A 15,553-nucleotide genomic window follows, 5' to 3' on the forward strand; every position below is an offset into this window, starting at 1 on the left:
AGCCTTTGGACATAATAAGCGCATGAGTTCTCAGCTAAACTGATGGCGGGGATCCACTTCACTTCCTGCTGTCCTTTAAGATGTTAATGGTGGCTTGATAAGCAAATGACAATAGCATCACTCATGTTTCTTGGAGATATGGTTGCTTACCAAAGATGGGAAGCCTATGGACCAACAAATAATCATCATATCACCAGGCCCCTAACAGAATACAGACCAAATTCAAGAAAACTCATGTCAAGTTTTTCTGGCACATATCTGTCACAAATTTTCCTCTCAGCTGTTTATCATTTAATGTATTAAAAAAAACACTATCTGAATCTTTTAATTAACTTCTAGTCTGTAACTCACTTACAGGTATCCATTTTCCTTTCTGGAAAAGTATTAAACCGTTCAACCAGATTACAAAGGCATAGTGCTTATATCTTTGGTCTTTGGCATTGGGTAGACTCAGGTATATGGGCAGTACTTTCTGCAGTAACATAACCAATAGCTCCAAAAGCCTATAGGGACTGATAATCCACCATTGTTCATGTCAGATTGTTTTGTATTCAATATTTCAGTGATATGTGAGTATATTGTTTGATGAAGCATTCTTTGTATGCATAATTCATTACAGGTTATATGTAAGAAGTACGTGAATGACATACATCATTGCACCATCACTCACATCACATGTGAGTGCCTTACTAAATAAAAGGGAAGAAAAAAGCTAAGTAGACAAGTATCCTGGCTCCTGTGTTTTTCTTTCAATTAGCCTCTGAAGTTACAAAACATAACAAGGATTGCACGCAAGAAGTATCTTTGGATGAATCATAAAATCAAAACTCTAAAAGAAATGTGATTGTTTCAAAAAAGCTCAAAATATATTCCTCAGCCATTATCACAAACTGATTTATGCATCTTTATTTATCCCTTTGCTATGTATATGAATTTGTCCAATGATTTGGTTGCACAAGTTTGCTCAATTCATTGGCTATGGAACTCAGTGAGCATAGGAGGAGCTTTACAGAAATTAATTGAGGCTTTCGTTCAAGGACAATAATCCAAAAAGCTTGTGTGTCACTGAACTGCAAATGTGTGGATAAAAATATTATCAGCTAGAATTCCTGTTCTTCATTGTTTGTCAGTGATGTCTGCAGTACTGGAATTTATTGAAATTAACTGTCATGTTATCACTGTTTGCAGATATTTATAATAATAATAATCATCATCATCATCTCAGAAACAGAAGTGGCAATACAGAACAAGGTGGTTAACACAAAAAATATCAAAAATACATAATAAAAAACCAACAAATTCAAGACCATAAATGCAGAAAATGCCAAGAGAAACCAGAAATAATTCAACTGATTACTTCCTCAGGTATAATCAAGTGGCAAATATCATTCACCAAAGTTTTGCTTTAAAATACAAACTGACAAAAGATAATATATCTTATTAAAAATACAGCCCTGATCCAATTTTAGAGCGAGTCCTACAAGTTGTATTACAACCCATCCATTATTACAGATACAACTTAATTAATAGATATAGCTATTCCAAACACACATAACATACAGAAATCAATAAGTGAAAAACTCCAGGAAAATGCTGAATTAAAAGAGGAAATTGAAAGACTATGGAACAATGACAGGGTATATCTTGTCCCAGAAGTAATACAGTGTCTGCAACTGGTATCATCCCAAAGTCATTACATAAAAGCATTAAACAAGTAAGCCTATACAACAATATTCATGGAAGTCTCCGGAAGCCACAATACTAAATATCATTAGAATAGTCTGAAAGGTCCTAGCAATTAAGAACTGAGTGTGCTTGGCTATGCCCGTACCTTAGCTTTTAGCATCTTGAGCTGAGAAAAAAACTAAAATTATAATAATAATAATAATAATAATAACAACTCAGAAAAGGAGTGAGTAGCAATGACACATCTAATCTCATCTTAACTTTAAAACTTACTTTAAGCTTAACTTTAAGCTTTCTGCAATTTGTTGTTATCTTTGAGATTTCTACCATGTTTGGAAGGTGGGCGATCTGAATGGATCCCACACAGAACCGTATCACTGTAATAAAATTCTAGTGTACATACCGGAATATAGGATAACTGATGAGGAAGAAATATCAAGATATAAGCCTACATAGTCAAGGAGATACTTGTGGCACATTTCATCATGATCTTAATTTCAAACTTCAGGCAATTAATGAAAAGCTTGACCTAAAGTAACTGGCTGATTGACGGTACAAGAAAATCAGATATATAGCTGTGTTATCACTGACAAAACAAATTCACTCCAGTCAGATCATAGCCATTCAAAATAATCTTGTAAATCAAAATGAGAACACAATTCTTTTGGATTTCTCCAGTCATATGGTACAATTCAAAGACACAAGGTTCTGCGGATGCTGGAGATCTTGAGTAACACACACAAGGTGCTGGTGGAACTCAGCAGGTCAGGCAGAATCTACAGCGGGAAACAGACAGTTGACGTTTTGGGCTGACATCAAATTCAGCCCACATTGTCTTATGAGGATAGGTTGAGTGAACTAGGGTCTCCTCTTTGGAACAAGGGAGGATGAGCGGTGACTTGATTGAAGTGTATAAGATGAGAAGAGGCATAGTTAGAGTGGACAGCCAACACTTTTCTCCCAAGGCAGAAATAGTTAATATGAATGGGCAAAATTTAAAGTGATTGGAGGAAAGTATGGGGGGGGGGGGATGTCAGCGGTAAGGAACTTTAAATATTACAGTGTGTTTGTAATTGTAAATATTTCACATGTAGTGAAGATTGCAAATTACTCTTTTTAAAGCAAAGTTTGCAAACTTTATCAAAACCCAGCACCCTTTGACCTGCAATATAATAGCTTAAACCTGGTATATTCTCATGGGATACTGCCCAGCCAGTAGTGAGCAATAGCTTCCTATAATAGTAACTGACATCGATCAGCATTCCACGTCATGGCGTAGGTTGCTTTAGAGTTGAAAGAAAATTGGATACAGACATCAAGAAATATCAGATTTTATACTTCAATATTTATATCTTCAGTCATAGATTAGTCAATTCATTTAGAACTGTGACCTAATACTTCGTCTCTCAACCACCGAGTACAATGCTGCTAAAAAAGGGAAGGAGTCTCTCTGTCAAGCTCTCAAGTTTAGCAAGGTAAGAAAACATTGAAAGGAAATGTATTCTGAACTAATTTTTTCCATCACAACAGGACCTCTGTTAAAAACCAAGTCAACATCTTCAAAGTGACTTCAGAAGGTCTGAGGCTGGGTTAGTTTTATTGGGAGAAAAAGCAGCTTTGATTTTTTTGCCTTTAGGACTGATTTTGTTCCCAGTGACGAAAAGCATTCAGGGCACCAAGTACACGCTGGCTCTCAGCAGAGCAATCCCATTAGATTCAAAGCTTGAGCTTCCTTTTAAAGGAGATATTTGAGTGGGTGATGCAAAGTTGTACATGATAGAAATAGGACCTTTGGCCTGTTATGTCCACACTGAGTATCAAGTACTTTTATTTCAGTATAAAAGTAAATTAAGTAGTGTAATATGTAAACAAAGTGATAGTAGAGATTGCTTATCATTCCAGTCATTTTCTGCCCAGTCATCACACCAAAACTTACTAAATTCAGGTGTGTAAATTTCTGGCATTCCACCCAATTTAAAACACAAAACCCATATTACACAAGTCAGATATTCGATATTGTGGTCTCCACTGTTTTCCCAAGCCATTTCCAACAACATGACCAAGTGCACATGGTGTGTAACCCAACAAAAATCTATTATTTTTAGGATATTTGTCAATCCAGTTTTTAGAAAGTATACATTCAATAAGGCAGAGGTCTCCAACCTCTTTTATGTCCTGCTAAAGTAAATCAAAACACCCAGAGGTTTAACCAAGCAAATTAAAAATATTTCAGTGCAGCGAGCAGGTCATTGATGAAGTTATGCAGAAATCATCATTGGTGAGTAAAATATCACAGTTCATATTTATGACATTATCAGATACAAGTTGATGCAAATCTGAACTTGTTCAAATCTCTTAAAGCACCTCGAATCATTACCCTTGTAAGACCAGTTTTCAAATAACAAATTATCTTAGTATTAGAAAGTAAAAATATCTTAGCCAAGGAATAAATTAGCAAAATACTCCACTCTTTAGCCTATACTTCCACCAACTAACAAGCATCGTTGGATTTGTTTTAAAATGGAGTTAAAGCTTCCATTAGAACTTCGACTTCTATGATCCATAATTTAACCTGATGTCAAGAACCCCAGAAAAATTGGTTTCTCCAGGTCCTGCCAACCCTATTTGTGCACTGAGACTTAAGACTAGTGTTTTAATTGGAAATATTTACTGCATTATTTAGATTTGTGATGTGTATCATAATATTAAGTCACTCATAGGACTAGATATTAAGTATATTTTAAGTGTTGAGAGAAACAGAAGTTACTTTGAAGTCAAGCAACGCTGAAGGATGGGTTTCCTGCCATGTATTTACATCTGGGAACAAATCAATGAAAGAAATGGTAACTTTGGGAAGGGTAGGGAGATTTTAGAGGCCAAAAGGCATATCAGAGACCAAAAGCAAGATTGTAGACTAGAGCAGAGACCAGAATGGTAGAGAACAGAGCTGGAAGAAATTGAATGGTGGCCAATGACTAGTGGTGACCCAAAGGGGTCAGTATCAGGACCACTACTTTTCACGTTGTTTGTCAATGATTTGGATAGTGGAATTGATGGCTTTGTGTCAAAGTTTGCAGATGATACGAAGATAGGTGGAAGGATGGGTAGTGCTGAAGAAGCAACGTGATTGCAGCGGGACTTAGACAAATTGGAAGAATGGGCAAAAAAGATGGAAACAGTGTTGGGAAATGCATGATAATGCATTTTGGTAAAAGGAACAATAGTGCAGACTATTATCTAAATGGGGAGAAGGTTCAAACATCAGAGGTGCAGAGGGACTTAAGAGTTCTTGTGCAAGACTCCCAGAAGGTTAATTCACAGGTTGAATCTATGGTAAAGAAGGCAAATGCAATGTTGGGATTTATTTCAATATATAAAAGCAAGGAAATAATGCTGAGGCTTTATAAGACACGAGTCAGGCCACAGTGAGTATTGTCAACAGTTTTGGGTCCCATATCTCAGAAAGGATGTGTCATCATTGGAGAGAGTCCAGAGGAGGTTCACAGGGATGATTCCAGGAATGAAGGGGTTAACATACGTGGAGCATTTGGCACCTTTGGGCCTGTACTCACTGGAATTTAGAAGAATGTGGGGGATCTCATTGAAACCTACCAAATGTTGAAAGGACTAGATAAGGTGGATATAGAGAGAATGTTCCCTATCGTAGGGGTACCCAGAATTAGAGGGCATAGCCTCAAAACAGAGGGGCGACCTTTTAGAACAGAGGAAAGGAGGAATTTTTTTTTAGCTGGAGAGTAGTGAATCTGTGGAATGCTCTGCCACAGACTGCGGTGGAGGCCAAGCCTGTAGGTATACTTAAGGCGGAACTTGATCGTTTCCTAATAGGTCAGGGCATCAAAAGATATGACAAGCAGACAGGTGTATGGGGTTGAGTGGGACTCACGATCTGCCGTGATGGAATGGTGGAGCAGATTTGATGGGCTGAATGGCCTAATTCTGCTCCTATATCTTATGGTCTATCTTCATTGGGGCTTTATGGAGGTAACAGAATGATTTATGGAGGAAGACTGGAAGGGAGTGATGGTATTAGTGTTTATTCTCAGCAGTTAATTGTATTCAATAGGTACAATAAAAGCACTTTCTTCCTGGATCAAAATTTATTGTCTCCTTTTAACTTTTGGGCTTCATAAGGCCCAGATTAGGTTTCAAATATTGTATTTTGTGTTCTGTGAAAATTTTCTATTTTATCAACATTTTGTGTATCCTGATGAAGGGCTCGGCCTGAAACCATCAACTGTTTCTCCACAGATGCTGACTGACGTGTTGAGTCCCTCCAGCGTTCATATGCATTTCTCAGCTTTCAAACTGATGTTAAATAATTCACGTGGTCCCTTCTAATATTTAAGTACCAAAGGTGGCACAATGTTGTGATTCAGAATTTTAAACATTTTACCATTCCACACAAGCTTGACATTGACCCACAAGAGACCATAGCTTCTCCCAATGCTCACAATCACCAGAACCTTCTCCACTTCAAAAATGTTCAGATCCGATTGAGCATGACTTGTGTAATTCAGATGTACACCTTGGGTAAGCTTGTGAAGATCAATGGGCTCAAAGATGCACTTTCTTTCTGTGCAATGGTTTCCAAAATACCCTCTTGATGTCTTCTTACTCATTCTCTCATGCAATGCTTAACAAAAATGTTTATTATACAAGATTACAGATGAAAAAGTCTCCTCAGTATTGACCCAGATCCATTTCTATTTGTCTCTTCATTGCACCCCCACTTAAATAGAATCATATTTATTCAATGAATCAGTTTAGAACATTGTACAAGTGTTTTCATTAGAAATGATTTTGTTAAGGTAAGATTTAACTGAGGTGTTCTAAACCATACTCCATTTTCAAAGAGTAAATGAAGACATATTCTTATAAGATTATGTGTGGGCATTAGTTAAAGAAAGTTAAACATACCTTTTCTTTAAAAAAGGAAGTTCTTATGATCTAGAAATCCCTGCTTGATGGTGGAAGCAGATTCTATAGTATCTTTTCAAAAGGAATTGGATACATACCAAAAGAAAAAATAGCTAGGCAAATAAAGAAAGAAAGAAAGTAACTGGTAAAATATTCAGCCTGACACAATGAGTAGGATAGCTCCCTCTGTGTGGAAATTAGGATTATGTTTATCATGCGAAACTGCCTAGTATCAGTTCAGATTTAACATCTTGATACTTTAAAGTTCAGTTCTTCATCTGATTGTCAGCTTTAGCTGAAGTAATGTCTTGATATACACTCAGTAGCTACTTTATTAGGTACACCTGTACATCTGCTCATTAAGGCAAATTTCTAATCAGCCAATCCTGTGGCAGCAATTCAATGCATAAAAGCATGCTGACATGGTCAAGAGGTTCTGTTGTTGTTCAGACTAAATATCAGAATGGGGAAGGAATGTGATCTAGGTGACTTTGATGGCAGACGGGGTGGGTCATTCAGTGAGCACGTGTTCTGTGAATGAACAAGCCTTGAGAGAGCAGAGGAGAATGGCCAGACTGGTTGTACTTAGTACTTACCAGTTCCTCATTCCTTGCGGGTGCAGACGAAGGCAATCCAGCTTGCCTCAGGGAATGAACAGCACTGATGGGAGAGCCTTCCCGCAGAGGCCAGCTCCCAACCTAGCACGGACTTCAGCATGCCCACCGCTACTCCATTCTCACCCACACCGCCTCCAGCACATCCTCCCCTGGGTGGCTGTAATAGGAGACACCACGGCAAAGAGCACCTGGTCTGCACAACAACCAAGATCATGCAGCAACCTTGCCATCAGTCTTCTCAATGAACCAGAATGGGAGAGGAGAAGATGGCGGCGTGACGCAGCTTGCACGGCCACTCCGGTGAATGATATCTGTAATCTGTCAAGTAGGGTGCCGTGCACAATCCTGATTTGATGGAGACAGACATTGGAGAATGGAGGAACATCTGGAGAAACTTCTGAAATGCCTTTTTCACTGCTGCTGCTACTGTGTGATCCAGAATCTCCAGAGGAGAAGGCCCCAAATACTCGGCTTTGATTGTTGCTCAGTGGCCGGGATGGGGTCAAAGCACTCGGCAGAGATAGTGCTCGGTGTTCAGTGTTGAAGGGCTGGTTGGAGGCTCGAAGTTTTCGGACGGACTCAGAGTTGGCTGTGGTCGGGTGCTTCCAATGCATTGACAGTTGTCGGTGCCTGGAGGTTTATGGCAGAGAGAGTTTCTCCCTTTTGCTGCCTGCTATCGAGGGACTATTGGGAGTCGATTGGAACTTTGAGACTTCTTTTTTTACTGTTCATATGGTCTGCTCTTTATCAAATTATGGTATTGCTTTGCACTGCTGTAACTATATGCTATAATTATGTGGTCTTGTCAGTCTTTGGTTTGTCCTATTTTTTGTGATATCACTCTGGAGGAACATTGTATCATTTCTTAATGCATGCATGCATTTCTAAATGACAATAAATGAGGACTGAGTGTCCCCATGATCTAATCTAATCTAATTTTGTACTTCCAATATCTATCAGGGTCTGTTGATGACAAGAAAAATGTTTAAGACAAACATTTGTGCTTTCTGTTGGTCTCAGAGAGGCCTTTGTGAGCAAGCATGTCAAAATCTTACTGGAAACTACTAATGTTAATGAGAGAGGTCAGAGGAGAAAGGCCAGACTGGTTCAAGCTGAAGATGGGGTAACTCAAAGAGCATCTCTGAATACACAACACGTCAAACATTGAAGTGGATGGGCTACAGCAGCAGAAAGACAAACTCAGCGGTCACTTTATTAAGCTACAGGAAGTTACAAATAATGTGGCCAGAATGTATATAGCTTTCATTGTCTCTCTTTCTTGTCCACGCCATTCAAAATGGAAAGGCCCATATCCTTCCTCTCAGTCCCCTGAAAGTTGGGAATTTTTCCTTATCAATTGGCTTTGTACCATGCCAGTGAGTTCTCTCTCTGACATTCCCATGCTTTCCATTTGTGGTTGTTTCAAGTACCACATACACAACTCTTCATTGGCTGTTCCTGTGTTTCTCCTTCGGGCAGAAGCTTCCTGGTCCGATTTTTGTTCTTATTGACGTGGGATAGAAAAATACTAATATTTAAGTGAGAGATAAAGAATGTGTAGAATAAATGGGTAGTGTAGATAGTGATTTCTTGGCTGCAGGACCAAGATCTTAAGAGGCCTAAATGGTAGTGGAAATAAAAATTAGAACTATCAATACAGGAGGAGATCGGTGTAGTTAAAATTTTTCTTTGCTTAACACAGCATGATGTGGAACTACAATCATTTTGGCTTTAGCTAGGAAACGGTAAGAGGCAGGAAATTTAGGCAGGAATTATTTGTAGTCCAAAAAATTGCAGTTGTAACATTGGGTGTAGCATAAATCAATAATAATGGGAAACTTTAACCAGTGTCAGGACTGAATGAATCAAAACAAGGTAAAATCCTGGAATTCTTGTACATGAGATCCTTTCCTATACGAATATGTTAAGAAACCAGTTAGGAAGATAGCTCTTGGTATGTGTAATGAAATGGGATAATCTTGTTGAGGGGCTTTTGCCAGACAGAAACCATAATATGAAAGGATTTAAAACTGGGTTTGAAAGTTCAAACAAAACGAGGGCCTAAAATCTAAATGAAAGAAGCCATGAATACATGAGAGGAGAGCTGGCTGTGGATGAACGGGAGAATACTTTAAAAGGTGTGATGAAGGACAGGCAACAGTTAGCAGTAAAGAAATAGTGCGCAAGTTGTAAAAGGCACAAACATCGACTGGACAAATGATAAGAGAAATTGTCTGATAAGAGAAATGAAAGACAGCATTAAATCCAAGGAAGTTTCCAGAAACAGTAGTAGGCCTGAAAATAATAAGCATTTTAGAGCTCAGTAGAGAAGAACTAAGAAATGATAGGGAACACAACACAACACACACACGCGCGCACAAAATGCTGGAGGAAATCAACAACTCAGGCAGAATCTATGGAGAGGAACAAATAGTCAACATTTCTGACTGAGACCCTTTATCCGGACTGGAAAGGAAGGAGGCAGAAGCCAGAATAAGAGGTGGGGGAGGGAAAGGAGTAAGCAAGAGGGTGGGAGAGAAATTACCGGACCGTACCAGAAGTCCATGCCATCAGGTTGGAGGCTACTCAGATGGAATATGATGTGGTGTTCCTCCAACCTGAATTTGGCCTCAACATGGCAGCACAGGAGGCCATGGACAGACAGGTGAGAATAGGAGTGGGAAGTTGAGTTAAAATGGATATCCACCAGGATGTCCTGCTTCTTGCAGCAGACAGAGCAAGGGTGCTCCGCAAAGCAGTCACCCAATCTGTGTCAGGTTTCCCTGATGTGGAGGAGGCTGTACCATGAGTACCGGATAAAGTAGATGACCCTGACAGACCGGAGGCAAAGTGCACCTCACCAGGAAGGACTTTTTGGGGCCCTGAATGGTGGTGAGGAGGAGGTGTTATGGGAAGGTGTAGCATTTGTTTGGCTTCCAAGGTTAACTGCCAGTAGGGAGATTACTGGGAATTTATGAGTGGACAAGGGAGACCTGTGGAGTAATCTAAGACAACGTAGAATATATGAATGAACTGACAAAAAGAGAAAAATGTTTTTACAGGTACGTAAGAGGAAAAGATAAATGGGACAAAGTGCAAGGCGCTTTTCAACAGAACAGAGAATTTGTTATGGTGAATAAGAAAATGGCAGAGGATTTAAACAATTGCTTTGTATCTGTCCTTCCAGAAGACATGATAAACTTTCCAGGTAAGTTAGAGAAGAGAGGATTTAATGAGAATGAGGAAAATAATACTAGGGAAGTTGGTCTGCTTGAAAACCAATAAATCCAAGGGGTCGGATGAGTTGCTTCCCAGAGTTTTGACTGCAGGAATGTTAGATGCTTCTGTTATCACATTCCAAAGGTTTATAGATCCCAGAGTTGTTCCAGTGGTAGAAATGTGATCCTGTTATGTAAAAACAAAGGTCAATTTGTAATGGAGGATGTAATTAACTCTTGAAGAAGAAGAAGAAGAATAGGACTGAACAGTGCCAAAATGGACTAAAAAGAGAAAAATTATGTTTGACTAATGTACTGGAATTCTTTGATGATGGAGCTAGTACAATAAATAAAGGAAAAACAGTGGAGATGGTGTATTTGGATTTTTGAAAAGTATTCTCAATGGCCTGCACAGTAGATTGATCTATAATGTTCAAGCACATGGAGACAGGAGTAACATCCTGTCACAGATTGGGAACTGGTTTTCAATCAAGAACAAAAAGTGAGAGTAAACATGTTATTTTCAAGTTCAAAGTATATTTATTATTAAGGTACATATATGCTTTACTGTATGTTATCTTGAGATTCATTTTCTTGCAGGCATTTATAGGAAAAGAACAATAAAAATTTATTGTACCTAAAAAGACACGGCTGACAAACAACTAATGTGGAAAAGAGGATAAACGCTGCAAATAATAACAATCACACTGCGAACATGAGTTGTAAAGAGACTTTGAAAGTAAGTCAGTTCAGAGTAGCAGTGATTGAAGTTATCCTCGTTGGTTAATCAAGTTGGCTGGCTGTGACTAATGGGATACTGTTGTGATGGATGCTTGAGCCCCAGCTTTTCACACTATAAATAACTTGGCAAAAGCAACTGAACATCATACTGCTGATGATTTTAAACTTGATGGGATTGTGATGATTCAAAAGATATTTATTGACAAGTGGAACGAGTAGGTGAAAATATGTGGATGGAGTTTCCAATGAGTGGACAGTCGCAAGGCTGCGGGACCGGACGGCATCCCAGGGCAGGTACTCAGGATGTGCTCAGCACATCTGGCAGGTGTGTTTAAAGACATTTTTAATCCCTCCCTCTCCCAGCATAGAGTGCCCTCCTGCTTCAAAACATCCACCATTGTCCCTGTACCTATAAAGACCAAGATAACATGTCTGAAAGACTGGCATCCTGTTGCACTCACCTCAATAATAAGCAAATGCTTTGAGAGGCTGGTCAAGGATTACATCTGCAGCTTGCTGCCACCCACACTGGACCCCCTACAATTCGCTTACTGACACAACCGATCAACAGATGACAGAATAGCCACAGCTCAGCATACCGTCCTTACACACCCGGAGAAGAGGGATGCTTATGTGAGAATACTATTCTTGGACTACAGTTCAGCATTCAACACTATAACTCCCTCTAGGCTTGAGAAGAAGCTCAGAGACCTCGGCCTTCACTCTGCCTTGTGCAGCTGGATCCTGGACTTCCTGTCAGATTACCAGCAGGTGGTAAGAGTGGGCTCCCTCACCTCTGCCCCTCTGACCCTCAACACAGGAGCCCCTCAGGGCTATGTCCTAAGCCCCCTCCTTTACTCTCTGTAGACCCATGACCCACAGCTGGTTTTGGACTACGGGAGGAACGGAGACAGGCTAACTGCTATTGACATCAATGGATCTGGGGTTGAGAGGATGAACAGCTTTAAGTTCCTTGGCATACGCATCACCAAGGATCTCACGTGGTCTGTATATACTGGCTGTGTGGTGAAAAAAGCAAATCAGTGCCTCTTTCATCTCAGACAGTTGAATAAGTTTAGCAGGAGTCCCCAAATCCTAAAGGCTTCCTACAGGGCACATCCGGACTGGCTGCATCACTACCCGGTATGGGAACTGTACTTACCTCAGTCACAGGACTCTGCGGAGAGTGGTGCCGACAGCCCAGCACATCTGTGGATGTGAACTTCCCACTATTCGGGACAGGTGCGTAAAAAGGGCCTGAAGGATAAATAGGGACCCGAGTCACCCCAACCACAAACTGCTCCAGCTGCTACCATCTGTGACATTCTGTCAGAGACGTAATGTAAAGATATTTTACTCCTCGTGTATGTGAAGATGGAAGAAATAAAGTCAATTCAATTCATGTAAAAATGCAGAGTATTTGTTAAATGGTACAAGTATCGGTGCAATGGCCTCTGCAAAGGACTTAAGTGTGTTTTTATCCAAATCAATGAAGACCACAGGAAGTGGTCCCATCACAGCTTAAATTTGTAAAAGGTCGCACACATAAAATATTAGATGAACTCAGCAGATCAAGCAGCATCCATGGAGGGAAATGAACAGTTGATGTTTCAGGTGAAGACCCTTTATCAGGATTCTTGACTTGCTAAATTCCTCCAGTGTTTTGTGTGTGTGTGTTACTGCAGATTTCCAGTGCCTAAAGTCTCTCTTGGGTTTTCTTAAAGGGCCAGATTGGTTAAATGCCCAAAATGTCTCCTCTGGCTCAGGAGCTAAGAACTAGGGGACATAGTTTGAGAATAATTTAGGGCTGAAACGAGCAGTTTCTTCACTCATGGAGAAATGAATATTAAAAATTCTCTTTGTCTGTGGAGTCTCAGTCAATGTGTCCTGGACATTAAGGAAATCCAGAGTTAGGGGGATAGTTGTGAACTGGTGAGAAAGTGATTTGTTGTTGATGAGTAACATCAATTTAGAGTCTTGTTGTTGTTCCTCGGTGTTGAGGGTGATGTGTATTATAGATGAGTCAGGGTCCTGTGACCATCAGTCAGGATAGTTGATGCGGAAGGTTAGAGTTGGGGTCTTCTGAACACTAGTCAGGGTTGGTGATGGCCTTCAATGAGTCAGGACAGGGTTTGAGAGAGCGAGTCAGGATCATGTGATAGCTGGTCAAGGCTGTGGGGTTGGGGGTATGTGGCTAATATTGGTGAGATGGGGTCACTGGTCAGGATTGCAGATCAGTGGGTTGTGGGGTAGGGTTAGATCCATGAATTAGACTTCAGTAGGTCATAGGTATGTGACTGGAGGTCAAGAGGGGTGGGTGAATGGGTCCTTATCAGTGAATCAGTGGCTGGAAGAGGCAGGGCAAGGTTCTCAATGATACATCTGTGGAGTGGGAAGGTGAATGGAGTTACGGGATTGGGGAATCAGTATCTTGGCGAGTGTCAGGAAAGTAATAGGTCAATTTCTGGATTTGGCCTTTCAACACCAAACTGGGATCTGCTCATAGATGGCTGCTTTAAAGAGCACCCTTGATGAGCACAGTGCTATCAAATCATGTCTATGAGTGCCCAGTGACACTGGCATTCTGGAATATGCCCTAATTATATCCTGACGATGCTCTATTCCTGGTGCATGACACTAGGAATAGCACCGTTACATGCACATCCGATAAAGAACCCAGCTCATGTGCGCAAGCTTGATCCGCAATGTTGGTGCATAGTCAAATTTCTAGAGAGACCGATTCAATCGGGAAACCAGCTGTTGTTGTGGTTCATTTAGAAAGCCAATTATCGTATATGTAAAGGCTAATAAAACATATTCAAACTGTTAAAATACAACATTATGCTGACAAAAACTATCACACTTAAGTGTATTAAAAAGCAAATACATTTGATCAAGCAATTTAAAAAATAGATTATCCACTATTTAGTTGATTGCAGTTGGTCCCTTTAATTGAAATTAATGGGAGCAGGGTTCTAGCCAAGCATCCAGTAATGCATCCTGACACAGGATTCTCAAGTGGATTCCCCACTGTCAATGGTCGAGGACCCGTCACTGGATTTCATGAGGCACAGCCATGGAGCGTAGTCAGAAAAACAAACAGAAATATCAGGCTAAGGCTTCAGCCTAAATGTAGAGATAGTATTCAGTTACAAAGAGTTATGTAGACAGATGCCACCAGATTTCCGGAGATTTCCTTGAAATCTAAGATATAGGAGTAGAATTCGGCTGTTTGGGCCATCGAGTCTGGTCCACTATTTCATCATGGCTGGTCCAATTTTCCTCTCAGCCCCAATCTCCTGCCTTCTCCCCTTAACCCTTCATGTCCTGACCAATCAAGAATCTATCATCCTCTGCCTTAAGTATACACAAGACTCGGCCTCCACAGCTGCCCAGCCACTGAGGTCAGACTAACTGGTCTATATTTTCCTTTCTTCTGCCTCTCTCCCTTCTTGAAGAATGGAGTGACATTTGCAATTTTCCAGTTTTCTGGAACCATTCCTGAATCTAGTGATTCTTGTAAGATCATTACTAATGCCTCCACAATCTCTTCAGCCACCTCTTTCAGAACCCTGAGGAATACACCATCTGGTCCAGGTGACGCATCTACCTTCAGACCTTTTAATTTCCCAAAAACCTTATCTCTACTTATGGTAACTTCACACAGTTCATAACCCCTGACACCCAGAACTTCCACCAGACTGCCAGTGTCTTCCACTGTGAAGACTCATGAAAATATTTATTCAGTTTGTCCGCCATTTTGTGTTGTCCATTACTACCTCTCCAGTATCATTTTCCAGCGGTCTGATATTCACTCTTACCTCTCCTTTACACTTTATGTATCTGAAGAAACTTTTGGTATCCTCTTTAATATTATTGGCTAACTTACTTTTGTATTCAATCTTTGCCTTTTTAAAGACTTTTCGACTTGCCTTCTGTTGGTTTTTAAAAGCTTCCCAGTCCTCTAACTTTCCGCTAATATTTGCTCTATTATATGCCTTCTCTTTGGCTTTTATGTTGGCTTTGACTTCTCTTGTTAGTCATGGTTGTGTCATCTTGTCTTTAGAATACTTCTTCTTTGGGATGCATATATCCTGTGCCTTCCGAATTACTTCTAGAAGTTCCAGCCATTGCTACTCTGCCATCATCCCTGCCAGTGTTCTTTTCCAATCAATTCTGGCCAACTCTTCTCTCATACCTCTGTAATTCTCTTTACTCCACTGTCGTACTGATACATCTGACTTAGGCTTCTCTTTCTCAAATTTCAGGATGAATTCGATCATATAATGATTGTTTGGCCCTAAGGGTTCTTTTACCTTAAGCTCTCTAATCAATTCTGGTTCATTGTACAAC

General features: G+C 40.2%; 1 long non-coding RNA gene across 2 annotated transcripts in view; it reads left to right on the top strand.

Moving 5' to 3' along the window:
* Positions 1-3,059: 3,059 nt before the first annotated feature.
* LOC140202783 (uncharacterized) overlaps positions 3,060-15,553 on the top strand; it is a 75,388-nt gene continuing 62,894 nt past the window's right edge. For both annotated transcript variants that reach the window (XR_011887192.1, XR_011887190.1), the window contains exon 1: positions 3,060-3,161. This is a non-coding gene — a long non-coding RNA (uncharacterized lncRNA). The remainder of the gene's footprint in view (positions 3,162-15,553) is intronic.

This window comes from Mobula birostris, chromosome 1 (assembly GCF_030028105.1).
Source record: "Mobula birostris isolate sMobBir1 chromosome 1, sMobBir1.hap1, whole genome shotgun sequence".
NCBI lineage: Eukaryota > Metazoa > Chordata > Chondrichthyes > Myliobatiformes > Myliobatidae > Mobula > Mobula birostris.